The sequence below is a fragment of the Sapajus apella genome, unplaced genomic scaffold, assembly GCF_009761245.1.
Source record: "Sapajus apella isolate SASKATOON/1434 unplaced genomic scaffold, GSC_monkey_1.0 scaffold83, whole genome shotgun sequence".
NCBI lineage: Eukaryota > Metazoa > Chordata > Mammalia > Primates > Cebidae > Sapajus > Sapajus apella.
In genome coordinates this window covers 1,321,833-1,337,886 of record NW_022437023.1, presented here as the reverse complement: position 1 = coordinate 1,337,886, position 16,054 = coordinate 1,321,833, and the positions used below count along the sequence as shown (strand labels likewise).

The window sequence follows — 16,054 nt, the reverse complement described above, 5'->3', positions numbered from 1 at the left end:
TGAGCCAGAAGTGAATCAGTGAACTGGAACTGGTTGACAACATCCCAAGGATTGATAACAGTGGTGGTTTATAAGTTTCACAAAACAAGAACACGTGGTTATCTTTGGCTTATTATCTGTGTACAGCTGATGGAACTCGGGCCTTACAAGGAGCCTACAAGTCTGGCTACGTCATAGTGCTACGAAGGGGTTTTAGGTCCTTGGGCACAATGTTTATGGTAACACAGCCTAGGTCACCCTGCACTGGAACATGAGGCATGGAGAGGCCTTCCTCCTCAGAGGCCTTCTGCAGTTTGTTGTTCCTTGTTTATGTGTTACTCCTAACCAGTTTATGTAGACGCTCTGTAAGTCCTTTCTCCTTTGCTGCTTTTCCCAACACTCACCAAGCCTGGCCCTCAGCAGACTCCTAGAGATGATTCAGGAAGGTCAATCCTCTTCTTTCAGAAGCAAAGCCTGGGTTGCTACCTCCTGGAATTGCAGCAAACGCTTGCTACATACAGAACCAGGAGCTGATGATTATCTGCACCGCCTTTTTCATTCTTTCTAGAACAAACCAGAAGCTTCCATATCAACCTAGCCATAATGTCAGGCCACCTCTCTCTCCACCTGTATTCCTGGGTTTGTTCCCTTGCTCCTAGATGGCTTCTTCACATGGAAGCTGGCTGGTCCACCATATGGTGAATGTTACCCTAAGTCCATGAAGACATCAAAGCCCTCTCCCACACCAAAACCACCCGTTCCTTGCTCTTACGTATGGATTCAGAGCCCTGCCACCAGCTCCTCTGTACCGCCACACTCTTCAGCCAGAGGCAGCATTTTAGTCCCCTTCCTGTTCCCACCCTAGCCTCCTGGGAAGCAATTCTTGCCCTCTCTATTACCCCATTCTGCTAGTAGGGTACCCAAGTCCCCACCATCACTCCTCTGCCTTCCCCACTGTCAGGGGCCAAAGTGCCACAGATAGGTTTCTGCATTGGTGACTGTTTTGAGCTAATTCTTAGTTTCCATCCCCCTCAACTTCACCTTCTCTAATTTCCTAAGCCTGTGCATCCCCAGAAACCTGAACAGCTTTAGCTGTTAACCCCTTAACAAGGATATTTTGCATCTCAGAAAACATAATCGCTGATCCTTACAAAAACAGCATTTCTGAAGACTTTTGCAGTCAGAAACCCTAGCTTGGATTCCATTAGCCCCACCTAGTCTCCTTTAAGTCTCCTGTGAACCAGACCGTAAGGAGGCAAGATGGGTCCCCATGGGTCCCTACTTTGAAGGCCTTTTTGTAGGCATTTCTGCTGGGAAAACGCTCTCCTGCATCACACACTGAGGTTTGCATAAGGCCCTCCACCAGGCCTTCTCTGACCTTTGGGAGTCCTGTGGCTCTGGGGAGTCTAAATGACCAGTACATGGACCAGACCCTGTCACTGCCTCCACCCATCTGCAGCTCTCCACCCCAGCTTCCAACTAGGACAGCTGGCCTCACTTTCAACGGGGCCCAGCTGTGCTGCTTGACTCCTCTGGTTTTGGCCCCCATCCAGCCCCACTGACTTCTTGCAGCTTGTGAATCCACATACAATATTTAGGACAAACAAGATTTCAGGTAACCTTCAGGAGACTCCAGAAAATCCAAAGTGAAGAAGAGCCTGAAGACCCACGAGGAACCCACCTAGAGGAGATGCCCTTCCCACCCATCGATGTTTCTGGTTGGTCAGAGACAAATGTTTTGTGATCACTCTTGAGATTTCTCGAATCTCTGAAATATCCTTATGCTATCCCCTTCTCTGTTCTTAGCTGAGTCTCCTTTAAGTGGCACAAGGCCTCTGTACTTGACTGGGAGATAGCAGAAAAGCTCCCATCAGCAGCCGCTGTCGAGGGGCAGGGAGAGGAACCTCAGAAGGGTGGGTAGCTGGTGGCAGCTGTGAACAGAAGAGGAAGCTGTGATGCAAGGGTAGACGAGCCCCCAAAATTGGGGCTTAGTCCAGGAAGTTTCTTGAGTTCACCCAGGAAAGAATTCGGGGTGAGCCAGTGGTAGAAGAAAATAGCTTCATTAGGCAGCAGCGTTTCAGTTCCATGACTGTCCCGTCCCTGTGGATTAGGGCTACCCTGTAGGCAGCATGTCAAGAGTAGCACCTCAGGGACAATTGTGCAGTAGTCTTGACACCTGTTTTAATCACATGCAAGGAGCGGGTAGATTATGCAGAAATTTCTAGAAAAGGGGCGATAACTTCTGGGCATTGCCCTGGCAGTGGTAAACTGTCATGGTGCTGGTGGGCATGTCTGATGGAGCGAGAGGTGCTTTCAGTGCTCTTCCGTGTCGGCCAGTCTTCAGTCTGGTCTGGAGTTGAGTTCTGCCTCCTACATGAGCTGGCCCGAGATCCCAAGGCACGAGCAAGAAAGGGATCATGGGGAATGGACCCAACATCAGAAAGGAGGACAGGGCCTAACTGGCAGGAGCCCTGTCACTCAGGGAGACAGGGGACAAGGAATGAGAAGTTAGTGGGATAGGGAGCTGGGGTGACATGGGGGCAGGTTTGGAGGATGGCTGGTCCATGCAGAGGAAACCCCAACGGGGCACCTTGCTCGGAATTGGAGATGCTCACCAATTCTGAGCCTGATGGGCAAGGGTGAAGCGTCCAAAGTCATGGCTCATTCTCCATTTCCTGGATCTAGACACTGAGTCCCAGAGGTTCCTTGAGCCTCGGATTTGAGTGTTCTTTGGGGATGCTATGGGAAAAGGATGGAACTTCCATTAGTGATGTGGGGCCCAGCTAAGGCTGGGCAGGCAAAGAAGACACAGAGGTACGTGAAGGGCAATCTGCTCTCCTCTGCCCTTTCTCTCCTTTGTGGAATTCTGCTCAGCATTGCCCAGCAGATACATCTGCACGGGAAGGACTCCAGCCCCAAATATGCCCACTCAGACCAGTGTCAGTTTGGGGTTCCTCTTTCCCAAGCCCAGAAATTTTCTCTCTTAAAGAGAAACAATCCAAAGTCCCTAGCGAGTATAGAAAAAGGGTAAGCACTTAGATGTCTTAGAAGAAAGACATGGGTGTTATCAGCTAATTCCATGGTGAAGTTCTGAAGATCTTCCCCGAAGATCCCTCCCCAGTCCTGGCTCCATTTTCCAATATTTCCTGAACTCTGAGGTGGGGGAACCCTGTGGGCTGGCGGGTAGAGGGGGATCTCAAGGTGGCCTCTCTTCCTTTAACTCCTCATTGTGTTGGGAGCTCTGCTGTGGCAGTGATGGTGCAGCTAGGAGAGACAATGGAGCTGGGACTGTCGTGCTAAAGCTGGAAAGGGGTCAGGGTAAGCCTCCATCCAAAATCCCCAAAATGCTCGGGGGCACGGGCAAGCAGGTGAAACTGCCCTGCCTGTGCACAGCACCGCACTTTCCACTCCAGCCAGAGGCCTGGGACCACGCCTCTCCCTCCCCGGCCCTCAGAGCCTCTCTGCACTGTCTGGTCCTCAACAGCAGCAGGCCTGTGCTGGGTAGGGGAGCAGGACTACACAGTGTTGGTCCTTATTCTTCCTGCCTGTGAGGTTCAGGCTCAAATGAAACTGGAGTTGCATCCCATTTCACAGACCGCTTAGCATACCATCTGTGACAGGCAAGCAGTGGCAGGCCCAGGCCCAGGAGGGATTTTCTACCAGGGCCCAGCAGGCCCTCTCCTCACTGAGCAGCTCCCCTACAGGGAATCCTGGGATGAGTGACAAGGAGGTTTGCTAGGACCCCACCCCACATGAGACTTGGTGCCTTTCCGTGTGCTGTCATCCAGCCACTCATCCATTCAACAAATACTCATTAGGCACTGTTGATGTGAGCCCTGTTCTAGGAGCTTCGGGGGACAGCACAGTTGAGAATGGCCACGAATCTGCCCGCATGGAGCTTCCCTTCGAAGGAAGCAAGAGAGATGCCCAACAAAGAGAAGGGATGGATGAGATAACTCCAGACCATGATAAGTGCTGTGAAGAAAACACGGCGACCAGTGTGACGGAGCAGACTTGGGGGTGGGCCCAGGAGCACCAGCACTCAGAGACGGCCTTTTCAAGGGGGACATCTAAGCGGAGCTGGAGGCACAAAGACGAGCCAGTAGTGCACAGAAGAAGAAATGTTTCGGGAGTAGCCAGACGGTTTCTATTCTGGGAGTAAGTCTATACCTCCTGCGGTTGCAGGAGCATAAGATCACACAGGGAGAAGGGGAAAGAGGCCCAGGGGAGGAGGAATGGAGGGTGGAGCAGAGGCCTCCTCCCTAGGGAGAAGTGGCTGGCCATCCTGCCCTCCTGAGAGGCCTCTCTGGGCAGTGTCTGCCCGGCCTGTCTCTGATGGGGTTCCTGCCCTCATCCTCTCACCCGGAGCCACCCCTGCTGCCTTTCCGTCAAACTAGTATCACAAGAGAAGAAGCATAACAGCTTAAACCAAGCCCTGGCTAAAATCACATCTGAGTTCCTCTCCCCCACTTCCCACTCTGTTCTGTCCCCTCCTTAAACTGTAAGACAATGCTAAGGATAATCTATGAATCCCTCGTTGTTTAGTTCAATCCCACAGGTCTTTATCGACCACCTGGGATGTGCCGTTTCCAGGCATGCCAGAGCCTGGCCATGGACCCCAGCTCCAGGCCCTGGACGGGGTGTCCTACCTTCTCCCCCGGTACCCCAAACCTGACCGCTTCCCTCCTCAGTTCTGTGCCCTGAGCTGAGCTGGCAGGGATGACAATGGGTTCTATGTCCCCATGGTCTCATATGCAAAGCAGCGACCCCAAAGCTCTCATCTTGTCCAATTCAGATGAGAGGTCTGACTCAGGAAGCCTCTTGGATCTGTCCCTACAGTGTCCGAGCCTACACCCTTCCTGAGCAGACTTTCCTCTTCTTGGTTCCCTCAACCCCCACCCTGGGGTGCCTGAGCCTTCTCTACATTCCCTTGGTCCCTTGAGGGCTATAAGTGCCCGGTCTAACTCCTTCATCACCTCGGGGGTCTCATCGCTTCCATCCAGAGATGCCTGCCATCACCCTGTCATCTGTTGTGAGAGCAAATGTCATTGCTGTCTCCAGCAGGTACCAGGCTTACTCAGTACCCATTCATATTGAACCATCAGCCACCATTACATACGCAGGCAGGTAGCATGTAGGCCAGCTTCCCCGATTGCCCCCACAACCCTTCATTTATCCCTCAAGTCAGGAAGGGCAGGGCAGAAGGAGTTTATCACCTTGCTAGACAGAAAAAGATGCCTAAGGAACTCTTAGAGAGTAAAACAGAGTGACGCCTAAACAGAGCGTGCTAAAAGCTAAATGAACACGGGCTGCAGAAAATGCTCTATGTTGCCAGAGGACTGGGGTGACGGAGGGCTGGAGTGGACGAAGGGGGCTTCGTGGAGGGTGAGGGCTTCATCCAGGCTTTAAAGAGCGGACAGAGAATGAGAAGGAAGAATGGGAAGTCACAGAGTCCTAGATTCCAACGAAAAAACAAAAAACGTCGCCCCACTCTTTAACAATGCCGATGCCTCGGATCCCTATCAAATCAAGAGGAGCAGTTTGCTGAGAACAGGGCTCCGCCTCCTGCCGTCCTGCCCGCACAGGCTTCACCTCCCCTTGGACAGTTCACACCAGCTGAGAGCTGCTGGGGCTAAGGAAGCAGGTGGGGAAAGGCTCTGGCTGCAGGAGCTCAGGTCACTGGATTTGGGGGCAGGCAGAGGGAGGGAGGTAGTGTGTGTCCACCTCATTTCCAGAGAAGTGGCTTTACCACCTGCCTGGGAGTGGGCTGACATGGGCTCTGTGGTTGAGGCAGGCAGGTAGGCAGGCAGGCAGGCAGCGGGTAGGCAGGGGAGGGGAGGGCAGCAGCTGGAGCCACAGCCAGAGACAAGCCCCCAGAGTAGGCCCGAGGCAGCCTGCAGAGCTACAAAGAATGGCTGCAGAAGAGAGGTTCCGACTGCATTGCTGAGCCTTTGCTCACCAGTGGCCCGGAAGTGTGGCATAATCTCCCAGGCATCTTTCCCTGCTACCCCCCAGGCCCAATGCCCACCCACAGCCTCCCTGAGCTGGCCTGCACCGCCACGGAGGTCTGCATGACCTCACATCTCTCCCTCTCTTCACATCATGGGGGTCTTCCCAGGCGGCTCCTCTCAGCCTCCCGCTCGCCCTCTCCTCAGCCCCTTTATTCACTTGCTCTTGAATTCCATGATCTCCAGCTCCAAATCAATCCATACTGAGCAGGCGTCGCTGCCACCCTCTCCACAGGCCCGAGGCCGTTTCAGGCTAAACCACAGTTCCATTCTATCCCTCCCGCCCCAGGCCTGGAGGTGTGCATTTCAGCACCAGTGCTTCCATCCCACTCTCCTGCACATCCCCAGTTCCAGTGCAGACTGCAAGACACAGCAGCCCTCTGAGACCAAACGCAAAGGCTGGATGAACGGCTCTAAGCTGCTGGGAGTGGAGCGCGAATCAGGGCAGTTTTTCAACCAAAATAGGAAAAAAAAAAACAAATCAGCATCAAGCTGCACAAGATTCTGATGGGCACCAACCCTGTGATAGTCAGTGGTCAGGAAGCTGTGGAAGGGATTTGAAGAAAGTGGGGCAACCATAGAAGTGACCCACCGACTCTGACAACTGACAGGCCCGGGGAGGGGCAGAAAAGCAAAGTGTGGAACAGTTTCTCCACAAGCACCCTCAAACTAGAAAAACAAGGGCTGGCGTGGAGTGGTTGGTGCGGCATCTCCCCGGAGGCAGGCAGGAGAGGTCGGGCGATGGCCCTGCTCAGTGGTGAGTGGCCACAACCGAGCAGAAACTCTGCAGTAAGACAGAGAATAGGAGGCTGCCAGGGTCTGGTTAAGCACACAGTTCTACTGTACACAGAAAGCAAACCGCTGCGGCAAAGCTGTGTCTTCCTTAATCCCGACATCCGATCTTACTAACTGCCCTGAAATATCCCCAAAGCTTCCTAGAGGGCTGTCCCTCCAGGGGCACCACTTTTCTGGGTGATGATGAGTCCAGTGACTCCTCCCTGAGTGAGGCCACTTCTGCCCTTGGTATGAAGCGCCCTTCTCTTGGCTCCGACTACCAACTCTCTTATCTGGACTAGATACCTAGGCACAGCTCTTCATTAAGACACCTGGCAGCTCCCTCAAATACAGAGTTTCCAAATCCACAGAGAGGGGAGAGGAAGTAGGCTCATTCTCCAAAGGGACAGGCCCTGGAGTAGGAGGGCTCTGTGGAGGGGCATGGAGGCTCCCGATGCCCATGTGATGATATTGAATGCTCTGGTGGCAGAGGGGGCCCCAAACATACCCCCCTAAAGCACCAATTTCAGGAAGAGGAACGATGATGAAATGTGGTCATTGGTAAGGGGAAAAATCAAAAGGAGCTGTTTAAAGAGCAAAAACTCCACAGGAAGGCTTGGAGAATATTTGAAAATAAAAAAGGAAAAAGAAAGCTGTGTCCTGCAGAACAAAAAGACGAGGCCCATGACCGGATGTCACAGGCAGCTAAATGTAGAGCCTTAGGGGCCCTTGTGAGCAGGAGCCTGTTGGGAGGCAGGGCTGGAGAGGGGGCAGCTCCCCACCTGTACCTGAGGGGCTTCTCACAGACTCAGAAGCAGGCACTAAAGAATGTTCAGCGCTACAGAAGGGTCCCATCAGCCCAGAATGAGGGCGGGGTGCACAGAACCCCAGAAACACATATTTTGCAAACGAATTGACAGACATCCATCCAGTCTGCTGATGACGCACAGAGGTGGGGGAGAAGGACCGTTGACCACCCTGTCCACACCGGCCCTCTCACATCCAGAGCCTGGCCATCCCGAGTAGACACTCTAGCCAGGAGTGATGCCTCTACCTTTCTCGCCAGAACTTGGGCAAAGTGCTGGTCACAGATGATGTACACCCAAGTGCTTTGACCACAAGAAACTTCTTTGATCATAGATACTATGATTATTGTTAATGTAACACTATCATGGAACACTAAAATTCCTTTTTCTGGTCCAGACGTGCAATATATCAGCAGCGTTTGCCCCCAAGCCCCCAGCAGGGCTGTTTTGAATCTGCCGCACATCTTTGGGCATATTATAAAAAGGTAACCCCCTCTGGGCGGACCCAGGGCAGCTGGACCCTGCTTGGCCTGCTGCGTGGCGCTGGGTCTCTGCCCCTCAGAAGAGCCCCCAGTGGGGGGTACAACTTGCAGAGCCACGGGTGGAGAGCGGAGGCTTCCAGAGGGGAAATGGCCTGTCGTGTTTATGGTTTGGTTGATCATCTGAATGGAGGACAGGGGACCAGGACAAAGATCCCTTCCCCAGAGCAGGGGACAAGAAGGATCATCACCACTTTGACAGTTGCCGTTTCTGGCTGGCTAGAGGGTGGACCAACAGCTACCAGAGGTGACTGCAGAAGTGACTGGCCTTGAAGCCCAGTGGACTTGCTTCATGTTAGTCTTTTTGGTTTTAAGTCAACTTTTGGCGGAAATTGAATAAACACATGGAAAAAATGCACACGTGTGTCATAAATTTCCAGGCCAGTGCATTCCAATGACTGCATGGACCCATGTGACCAGCATCGAGGTCAGCAATCAGAATAGTACCAGCCCCCCTCCCTGGACCTTCCTGTGACCTCCCTCGACAAATGTAATCCCTGTCCTGAATTCTAACCCCACAGATTACGTTTGCCTGTGTTTTGAACCTTACACAAATGATTGTTAATAATATTTAGCCTTTTTATGTGTGACAGTTATGTTTGGAAGCTGTATCTTGCTATTGTATTCCATTGTAGAAATACATGATTTATTTATCCATTATACTGTTAACGGGCATTCGGGCAGTTTGACTTTTCAATGGACTTTTTTTTTTCTGATTACAAAGATAGAGTCACTGCAAAAAAAAAAAAGTTCCCATTTTCCAATCTCATGGAAAGTTCCAGGGTCCCTCTGGTTCTCGACATCCAGGCTTCCCTTTCTTCCTTCACTGCTTGGAGCTCCTCTCACCAGCGTCCACCTCGCTGGGCGTTCGTCCCTACAGCTCAGGTCAGCCTCCTTTCCAGCCTCGAAGCAGGCCAGTGTCCGCTCTGCCTTTCCACCCCAGCTCCACAGGTGCTCAGGCTGCAGGAAAGCTGATCCCGCACAGCCACAGTGCCAGGAACCTCTGCCTCCCTCCCTCCTCAGCTGGGCCTCAGGGCCTGCCCTTCCACTTGGCTTTGATCAGCTGCCTCGCCTCTTGCAAACTCCTCTGGGCTTTCTGCAACAGCTAGCCAGAAACTCAGAAAATATTCTCAGCCGCTACTTCACTGAGGAAAGGAGGTCCCAGAGCCCAGCGGCCTTCGCCTGCCTCCCACATGCCCGTTGACAGGACCTCTTCTCTCCCGAGGTCTGGCTCAGGATCCTCCTCCCCAGCCTCTCCAGGACTTGACCCCTGCAGTCTTCTCTCTATATCCAGAAATCCCAGCCCCTCCCGTCTCTAGGGCATCTTCTCCTCAGGCTGCTAGTGGCCCACTCCTTCCATCCCTCCTGGGGCCACCAGTGCGCCCTCCACTCACCCCACAGCAGCAGCTGGAGCTGAGCTCCCCAGCAGCCTTGCTAAATCCACAGGACACTGCTCAGGCCTCCAGCACATAATCTCTAGGTGGCATTTGACATTGTCACCCACGCTCTCTGTTGAGACGCGTCCCTTGACTTCAGTTTTTCCTAACTGCTCTCTGTACACTGGACCTCACCCTTTTTCCCCCATTTTTTTTTTTAACCAGTTCCTTCACCTGCCTCTTAATGACAACTTTCTCCAACATTCTGGGTTAATCTCTTTCTTTCTGGGACTTCTCTGTCAAGTCAGAACATGGAAAACTCATGCCTGTGCCATCCCTGGTCCCACCCTTCTTCCAGAATTCAGGCCTCCTATCTAACCACTCTACCTGGAGGTCCCAGGAGAGCCTCAGAGTCTCAGGGCGTTTCCTTTTGAATCAAAGCATATTAGAGTTTTTGCATTTAGGGAGTAAGCCAACAAGTGTTTTTCGCAATATAAGCCACACAATGTAGAGCTCAGCAAAACCTTGGCGGGTGGGCTACAGAGCAAACAGTCTGTCCTTCCCGAGCCTCCAGGCTGCCAATCATCCTAGGTAGGGTGTGTGCTTCTGTCAGGGAGCCAGCGGGAGCCAAGACCCTACCAAACCAGGTATTTTGGACAGAGATCAGCGATCTATCGTGACAAAAGTTTGGGCCTGCGGCAGTGAATAGAAGACAACCTAAAAGAACAACGGATGTGCAAGGTGGGTAAAGAAGCTTTCATATCTGACGATCAGACTCAGAAAGGGCAGCCAGGCCAGAGCCGTGCCTTCCCCTGAGGGATGCAGGCAGTCCACGCCCCCCAGTGGGAGAGACCTGGAGAGATGTCCCTCCGACTTCATTTTCCTGGTGCAGCCAGCGCCTCTGCAATGCAAATGCAAGATGTCGGGCACAAGGACACAAGGATCTCGCTGGGAACAAACCCTGGAGAAGAATGTGAGAAAGAGCAGAGACGGGGGGACTGTATCAGCACCATTCAAGACATCTGAGACAGACTGAGGATCTTCATGGACACTGCACTAGAGACCAGGAGGTAAACTGGAAGGACCCAGTGACATTCCTGGAGCCTCTGTCCCCTCCGCTATGGACCCTCCTTTTGTATTGTCTGGACAAATTGCCAATGAAGCCCTCACTTGAGAGGGTCTATGTGTTTGTACCAACCTAGGGAAGGCTAAGGCAAGGCAGGGGTGGGCAGGACGCAGCCCACCCGGCTTCCTCCCCTTCCACGCCATCCCTAAAGTGTCAGAAAAGTATCTCCTAGCTAAATGAGAAAGCCAGTAGAGGCGTGGGGTAAAGATGAAACAGGCAGGTCCCTGGGGGCTGGGTTTTTAAGGAGGAAGAAATCTGACACAGAAAGATGCAGTTTCAAAAACTAAGGATAAGAGAAATGGTTTATCAGAAGCAAAACCCTGAAGCAGGGCTGAGCATGTGTGATTCGGAGCACAGAACCATTACAGTGGGTTGGTCACAGGAGGACTGCTGGAACCCGTCTTATTGAACGCTATTTCTAAAGGGGAAATGGGCTACACGAAAGACAAATGGCAACTGTGGGTGGTTAGATTTCCAGCCACAGGGAGGGAAGCTGCAGGAGGCCCAGCCCAGGGCACAGGGAAGTAAATGACAGAGTGGACAAGCGTAAGGTGTGGCCTTGAGATGAAGAGGAGGATCTGGGCGCTTGTGAGAACAGGAGAACAACAGAAGGGTGGGGCCGCCAACTGAAAGCAAAATAGAGCCTCATCTGATACTTCACACAAGCAAGGAGCTTCTCACAGGACACCTGCTCACTGTCATCGGTGAAGCGAGATGCCACGGGGCTTTTTCTAGTCCAGAGAAGGTGCCAGGAGCTGCGGATGAGGAGAATGGGGGTGTTCCAGGAAGAAGAGGGCTGGGCTGAGTGGTGTGTAGCCTCCACCCAGTCTTTTAAGGATATGGCAGCAGGGATCATGAATCAGCCTCCAAATTCTACAGTATCAGGGCTAAGGCATCCCCCGGGCTGCAAGAACCCATTGAATAAAGCAGGTAAGCTCTTTGCTCTGGAGAGTTTTCCATGCTAAAAATAAATTTGAAGTAGGACATAGATCCACTCAGAGAGAGCCCTATAAAGGTAATTGTTCAGTCAGTTACAGATAGAATTTCTTGTTCTACTTCTAGTGGAGGGAGCAGTGGGACCCTGCTGGGGGCTCAGCAGCAGAGGGGCCTCGTCCTGCAGCTGACTGTGACTGTCCTCAGTGACGCTGCCCTGGCAGAAGCTCTAGCTGTGGCCTTTCTCACGTTCCAGGCCACACAGTGTGCACTGCATTGCTAGCTGCGGGCTCTTCCTGTGTGCGGTGAATGAAAGCCAGGTGAAGAGGCTTGGTTTGTAAGAAACCAGAATGGTTTCCAAGCAACCATGAGCCTACTGGTTCCTGCAGAAAGCAGTGTGCACTCGTGAGCTGAGCCCGAGGCTCCAGAATGGGCCTTGACCAAGGCCAAGCCCGGGAAGGGGTGGCGGGGAGGCGTGGCCAGGCAAGAAGTCACTCCACACTTCCAGTTCATGGCCCAGGCTCCAGGCACAATGCCCACCCCCCACACACAACCCCTGAGAAACCACTGGCACTGTCCGTGAGGCCCTTCTGAGAATCCTAACTGCTCGGACCGCGAGCATCCGCACAGTGGGGAGGTGGGGAGGAGAAAGGAAGGAGCCCCATTCTCCACAACGGTGTCCCTTCCTTCTCCCCAAAGGAGGCCCTCAGAGCTTAACTACATGTCCACATTCCCGCTCCGACCCTGGAAGCAAAGGCGCTTCCAGGACTTTCTGCTTTCCTCTCTTCCACCCTGGACCCTCTTCTAAGCAGCTTTGCCCTATCCCGCCTGTAAGCCTGTCATTATCCCCTAGGATGACCTACTAAAGCCGCTCCTCGGGGCCACCTGCAGACTGGAAGAGTAATAGATCTTCCTTCCAGTATCCCCTTTCCTTCCAGTGTCCTCTTTCCTTCCAGTGTCCTCTTTCCCATTGCTCTCTCTTTCCCTCCTGCGCCTCACATCCTGCTGGCCTTCTCTCCCCTTCCATTCTGGGAGAAGAAAGGGCAACACTCCATCACCTTCTGGCTGGCTGATGGGACACCGCCCAGCCTCGAGGCCATCACAAACTTTCCAGAACAAAGGGAGGAAAATGTTTCCATCAATGACTTTCTACACAAATGGCTCCTGCCTCCAGCCATTCCAGAAAGACCATTCCAGACTCAAAGCAGCCTGCCTGCCCTCGCAAGCAGAATCTTCTCGACTGGCAGGTAAGCCAAAGGCTCCAGGTCATCCACAGCTCCATTTGGAATCTAAAAAGCAGAACTTGATAGCAGCTGTCACGCTGACGGCCACGAGGACATGGGGTGTCTGCCCCACCCACTCCTCAAGGGACAGGGAATGAAGACCAAATAGCCAAGCCAAGTGACGGAGACCAGGACACTCAAGTCAAATGACGAGGTTGGTGGTAGAGGAAATGGGACTGGTAAAAAAGCAGGCGACGCTAGAAAGGGGAGCTCAATCTGAAAAGTAAATGTGGGAGAGGCCAATGTGTCCACGTGGAAGGAAAGGCAGCCTCCCTGAGAGCCACAGTGTGAGCCGAGGCCGTCTCGTCATCACCACCCACCTCCACCCAGGCTCTTCTGCACCACTGGCCCCACCGCTGGCCCCTGGACCTCTTCCTCCCCATGCTTCAGAGTGGCCCAATGGCAGGAAGAAGCCATCAGAGGGACGGCTGCCGTCTAATGGGATCCCTGAGACCTGGTGGAACCAGATGTGTCTGTGGTTGCCTTGCAGTAGCCCTGACTTCCGTGGGGTCACATTTCCCGCTGTGTATGACTGTCCTCCAGCCCTGCCACTGTGTGCATCCACCCCTTCCCTCAGGAATTTCCTGGGGCTTCTGCTCCTGCGTTCGCCACATCTAGCTCCTCATGGAGCCCTGTATCTTAGCACTGTATCTGCTCGGTCCATTCCTCTTTAGCCTTCTTGTTTCTCAGCACTTTCATTCAGTGGGCGAGGGCCAAAATCCAGGGCTGGTCACAGAGAGTGCCACAGCCCTGGGGATGGAGCCTCATGCTATCTGACGGCAGAGGTGCCCTGCTCCTTGCCCTGCCCTTTCTTTCATCCTGGTAGCAGCCTGTGAGCCCCGGGGGGCTTGGGAAGGCAGGCCACGTTGCAGGAGGAAGCCGAGGACACTGACTTCCTGACGTCTCTTCCCCTCATCCAAAATCTGCCCTTCCCTGAGGGTGGCTCCTCTTCCAAGTCTTCTAAAACAGCAAGGCTCCTTTCTTTAGCATCTCCCTCAGGCGAGGTCTCCAGGCCTGTGGTTCACTGGCATCTACTGGCATCTACCCCTTCATAATGATGCCTCCTCTTCCCTTGGAGCCCTCTCATGCCACATGGCCGTCTTCTCATCTTCATCTATCAAAACCCGCTGTACCTCCACATTCATGTCCCCATAGGAGCTTATTAGAAGCGTGCCTGCACACAGTAGACACTCAATAAATATTTGTTGAATGAATGAATGGAGATCCCCAGTCTCAGACTCACCAATTTCATCTCTGCCCCAGTGCTGCTCAGCCTAAACGACGTTAACAACCCCCAAGGAGGCTTGTTGCTCATCTCCACTTCTGCAGCCCACCCCCAAAGCCAAACCCTGATCCCAGCGTCACCTACGCAGCCCTCACCTCGGCTTCCCGCCACTCCCTTCTCCGGCCAACTTGAAGCTCTTCAGTTCCACATCACGTTCTTTCTCCAGTCAACCTGTTTAAAACCGTTGGTTCCCTATTCCTTATTCTGGGCTTGCCTTGCTGCTCTCCAACCTCGGAACCATGGGACCGTTCATTTTCTCAAGCCTTGCACCTTAGCTCTGCCAAGAGAAAAGCGCATAACCACCAGTCTCTTCCATCACAAATGTATGATTCCCAGCTCAGCAGGGCGGGGCCCCCTCGGCTGCTGGCTAGCAGTCAGTTTTGCTAACTCCTGCTGGCCCTTCTCCCCACAGTTCCCAGAGTTTATCATTGCCCTCAAACCCTTGTCCCTGTCGGTTGACAACGTCCACTCTTAGTTCACTGACAAATCCCCCGGCCATCAGTTGTGAACTCCCCCCTCCCCATCCTGCCGCCAGCCCTCCTACCTCACTTCTCCCGCCACCTCCGATGTGCCCCCCGCCCTTCCGTAGGGTTATGCCTCTGCCTGGGCTTTGGGACGTGCTAGCCTTTCTGCTCACCCAGGCTGGCCCTCCAGCCAAGTATCCCTCTCCCCAGATTTCTGTTAAGTTCCCTCTGCCTTCGCCTCCCTCCCCTCAGCCTGCCTCTCATTAGATTTAAACCCTCCCTCCAGTACCCCGCTTCCTTAAGCTCACATCCTCTTTCAAAACTGCCGTTTATCAGAAACCTCTGGAAGGATTTTCACAGCCTGTGGAAGGCCTGTCACCCTTCCTATCCATCTCATCTGGTGTAACTGGTCTCCTCTCCCCCCAGCTCATGGGTCTCATCCCCACCAGAGACTCAGCCCCCTCTTCGTTGCCACATCCTACAACCTTTCCTTTTCCTTTTTATTACGGAAGAAATACATTCTTATCTCAACAACACTAAAGAGATAGTCAAAAGCATGAGTCCCTCTCATCCTGCCCTGAACGGTGTTCAAGGTGGAGCTGGCGTCTTCCCAGACTTTACTACACACAAACATAACGTAGTTTTATGCACACATGCAGAAGTGGGTCTCAAAAACATAAATGAGATCCCAGTACATGTATTATTCTGCAGCTCGCGTCATAATTTTAAGCCATGCACCAACCTGGTTCCACATCAGATCAGTACGCACGCCTGGCCACACCCTGCGAGGCTGCACTGCACCCCATTCTGTGGATGTGCCACGAGCTGAAGGACTCCCCAGTTCGCAGTCACTCAGGTTGCTTCCCATTTTTTTTAAAACACTACCAGGCTGTCACAACTGTCCATGCATCTTATCCTCACGGAGTTCTGTATTATTTCTGTTGGAGAGAATCTCAAAAGCGGCTCTCCTTTTTATTTCTATTTAATTATTTGATTTTGTTAGATGGCCCTCCAGAAAGGCTGCACCAGTTGAAACCCTCAGTTCCCTTTTCTTTGTGCTAGGTGTGCACTTTATCTCAGCCCTCCAGGGTGCCCCTGCCCACGCCTGGCCTGGCACCCAATAACCGTTCCCTCGTGGCATCTGCAGCCACAGCCCTGCCTGCCCCTTCCAACTCTGCCCCCCCTCCATGGCATAGACATTTCTCATTGAGTGACTACTTTGGTCTTCTCGAGCCTCCTCTCCCTCCCGCTCCCCCTGACACTAGCGGTCTTCCTCTGCCTGCCCTTCACTATTGTTCTGTAAGTTTCCCTGCATTTCCCCCGCCGACGTCTTTATGCCCCTGGCTGTCGGATGGATGTCCTGCTCCCTTCTCCTCATCTGTCTTGTCTCCCTGGGCCACCTTGCATTGTGGAATAGGGCAGCCAAGTAATTCAAGCAAACTGCCCAATGAACAAGAGCGACACAGGTGAGTGTGCGTAAG

General features: G+C 53.1%; 1 long non-coding RNA gene across 1 annotated transcript; it reads right to left on the bottom strand.

Annotated features, from left to right (window-relative positions):
* Positions 1 to 2,146: 2,146 nt before the first annotated feature.
* On the bottom strand, positions 2,147 to 15,736 carry LOC116533630. The gene is made up of 2 exons (XR_004261377.1): positions 15,316 to 15,736; positions 2,147 to 2,718 (listed from the first exon to the last, which is right to left on the bottom strand). It is a non-coding gene; the product is annotated as an uncharacterized LOC116533630 (long non-coding RNA).
* Between the last annotated feature and the right edge of the window lie 318 nt (positions 15,737 to 16,054).